A 3,956-nucleotide genomic window follows, 5' to 3' on the forward strand; every position below is an offset into this window, starting at 1 on the left:
GACATATTGTGAAATCTCACTCTTTTAGCATGACAGCAGAGTCATTCCCTAATTTAATTGGTCTGAGTTCTTGCCTGTCTTTCTCAGTGGATGAGTGATGAACATTTTGGTCCTTAACAACTGCTGTGTTTTACCCAGGTGGCAAATACATGTGAAGAGATCTGAGATCTAATGAAAAGAAAAACCTATATTAAGGCAAGTATTATTCATCAATGTATATATCATTTTCCCGTCGTGTTTAAACTACTATCTTGAGGTTACAAGAGTACAGCCATGAACTCTAGTCTGTCTGACACATTTGTGTGTGTATGTGTTTTTTGGAAGGCTCATTGTCTGCAGCAATTATATTTGTAATGTGTAAGTCTCAAGATTCTTTTTTTTTTATTTATGAGGAAGTCCTGCATCAAATTTACAGTCTCAGAGGGAAAACCAACTGCAACAACAAAACTCATTTCCATTGTTTAAAACGTTTTTAGATATCTGGGATAACTCTGAAATTTAGAGGAAAACAGACAAGTTGGCAGAGACACAGAATTGTCATACAATACTAGAGTCAAATTAAAAAGTACTGTTTATAACTGTATTTCACAACTGTGGAATTATTTAATTCTTTTTATTATACAACTGATATCCTTAAAGTGATATCTTTCGATAGAGCAAATAGCAATTACGCATGCATTTCATTTCCTCAGAATGCATTAAGCCATAATTTGAATGGCAATTTTATTCAAACAAAGTTTGTATTAGGATTTTTTTATCAGATTGCTGTTCTGTCTCACACTAAATTGGAACTTTTGACATTTTTCAATTATCTTTAAATAAGAAAATGTCTTCCATGAGCACCATTTGAAAAGCCTATAGTCTAAATAAAAGCAAGTAGATGAGGACCTCTGCTGGTAAGTACTCAAGGCTTTCCTACACTTTCAAAATGACATTTGTGTGTGTGTGTGAGTATGTGTGTGTGTGTGTGTACATAATAAATGACATAGAGAGAAAAGGTAGGGTTCATGGTTCATTCATATCCTATAGTCTGTTGGTACGGTCAGGGTTTTTCCCAGTGTTCTAGTATGGTCTTTTCATATTTGTTTTCATTGGAAACCACATACCTGTTATCAGTCTTAGTAAGATGCAATTTTAATATTCACATTTTTTTTGTTTGGACACACTTTACTAGAATGTGGATTTTTTTCCTGTGTAATGTTGCTGCCAGTTATATTTCCATTGTGTCATTATTTATTACATCAGATCTTCAATTACATTTTGACACTGATAAATGACATGCTTCTCAGTCCACATAAAAAATGGACAGGTTTTTATAATTGCTGGGAATTTATTTCATATATAAAGTAATCTTGAGTCCAGTCTGTATTGAATTGGTAGTGAAAAAGTATATACTAAATATCATGGGTGGGTAGGCTCCAGGTTAGTAGCAACTGTGACATGATTTAAGTGGATGGATATAATAAAAAAGGCCACCACTTCCTTTTGTTTTCAAGGCTTTACAGATAAAGGAGTAAATATATTCTCTCCATCCAGAATGCAATGAACCAGTATAACATACAAGCACATCTTGTATGCAAATCTGTGGCTTTTATGGAAGTACTTCTGTAAAACTACAAATGCCATCACTCCCGTATCTAATTTTATCAATGAATATTGATGAACATAAAAAGATAATATGGAAGGTCACACATCAGCTAGAACCCTACAAACCGCCCAAATATCAAGTGTCCTCAATAACCTTGGATAAGTTATAATTTATTTCCCACAAATTAAAGACCCCTTCTGCCTGAATAGTTACCTTTCTCAGCACAAAGGTGCCAGGAATATCGTACGTATGTGTTGAATATTCAGATTCTGTCCTATCCATGTTAGTCAATGGGAAAATTTTGATGTAAATTCATAAATATCTGTTTTAGGTATTGACACAAACACTGGAAACACAATCCCATACCAGATGAAGGTAGTGGTATAAGGAAAGTTTGAGGACAAACTTCAAGTTGGCTTGAAAAAGTTGGGCATGGAATAAGCAAGTAGTTATCACCATTGCCAGCTTTGTTCAGTTGGTTGAAGATTTTCAGTTTGAGACTGTCTAGTTTCACATGCATACACTTTTTGTGGATAGGCCTACAAGTTGGTTCATTTTGAGCCAGTATGCTTGTTACTTATCATGCTAACTAGTTAGCCAACTCACAGGTTACCTACATCATTACTTTGTTATCCAGGTAGCTAATTTGACTAGTTTTGTCACTCATCAAGTCACTAGCTACAGTAGGTACTGAAAGCCACTTTACACCTTGCCCAGCTAACATGGTAGCTAGCTAGTGAACTAATTCAGACGAGGTAGCATGCTAAGTCTGTAATGCGGTGGCTAGTCAACACTATTTCAGTTATCTTGCTTGCTAGTATGGCCCAAATCATCTGTGAAGAGTTCTGGCATGAGATTTCATGAAGGAGCATGATAGCTTGCGGTTTATGCTGAAGGGCCGTCAGAGACGGTCTGCATCTGTGGCTACTGTAGCAGGCCTAATAGCAGCGAGCTGGATTTTCAAGCTACCTTACTAAGAACAGTTTAGAAGAATAAATTAATTAGCATTTTAATTTGTCTTAGTTGTAGTATTGAAAATGTATTACATTTATTCAGTGTATTAAGTTACCGACAAGCAAATTGTTGGAATTCTTTCTGCATTTCAGCATCTCTGGGCTCTGTCATCTCCTCCCACGGTTTTTCATATAATTTCTATGCTGACGACACGCAACTCCTCTTGTCGTTTCCGCCGTCTGACACACAGGTTTCTGCACGCATATCAGCTTGCCTGAAAAACATTTCACAGTGGATGGTGGACCACCGCCTGAAGCTGAACCTGGCTAAAACTGAGATGCTTTTCATCCCACCCAAATCCTCCCTGTTTCAAGAGCTTTCCCTCAGCCTAGACTCTACAAACCTTACAGCCAATAGCACTGTCAACAGTCTTGGTAGAATGCTTAATGCTTAATGCTCAATCTCAGGTGACAGTGGTGAGTCAGGCTTGCAAATCCTTCCTCTACAACATCCGAAGGACACCCCCCATCTCACTACGTATTCAACACAGCTCCTAGTTCAGGCTGGTCTGGTCCTCTCATGCCTGGACTACTGCAACTCCCTCTTTGCTTGCCTTCCTGTATGTGCAATCAAACCTCTACAACTAATCCAAAATGAAGCTGCACGACTTGACTACGTTTAGGTAGACAAGTTACTCCCCTCCTCATCTCACTTCACTGGCTTCCTGTTAACACTTGCATCAAGTTCAAAACCTTGGTGCTGGCATACAAGACGGATGGGACAGCCCCCTCATACCTACGACCTCTCTTCAAACCCTATGTTCCCTCAAGATCACGGCACGCTGCGTCCACAGGGCAGTTGACTGTCCCTGGGGTCGCTCTTCTTAGACATGATCCCTGTCTGTACTGGTCCCTCCGTGGTGGAATGAACTCCCCATCGGGGTTAGGAAAGTGGAATCACTGGCCATCTTCCGATGCAGACTGAAGGCCCACCTCTTCGGACTGCATCTCGGTTCCATTTCTATCCTCACCCCCTAACACCTGCTCCTTCTTGCATTTGATGTTAATTTTATGTGTAGTATTATGATGTATGATGAATTTGTGCTCTAGGGTCTATAGTATACTTGCCTTTTGTCAGATTGCACAAGTTAACTTGTGGTAACTTGTCCTTATAATAACAATGTATAGTGAGTTAATATATATAATGAATAATTTTTGTTTGCTTTGAAAATTTCAAATGTCTGTTGCGTGTTTGACATGTACACACAAAATACACACTTATCCATTCTCATGCAGGGTGAGAGCCTAATCACAGTGTACCTTCCTTATCATAAGACCATGTGATGATCCTTGGCTAGATTGGGAAGTGTGAGAGGTGTTAATGTTTTGTAACTTCTATTGAGGGAAGCTGCTAA

This window comes from Megalops cyprinoides, chromosome 15, assembly GCF_013368585.1.
Source record: "Megalops cyprinoides isolate fMegCyp1 chromosome 15, fMegCyp1.pri, whole genome shotgun sequence".
Lineage (NCBI taxonomy): Eukaryota > Metazoa > Chordata > Actinopteri > Elopiformes > Megalopidae > Megalops > Megalops cyprinoides.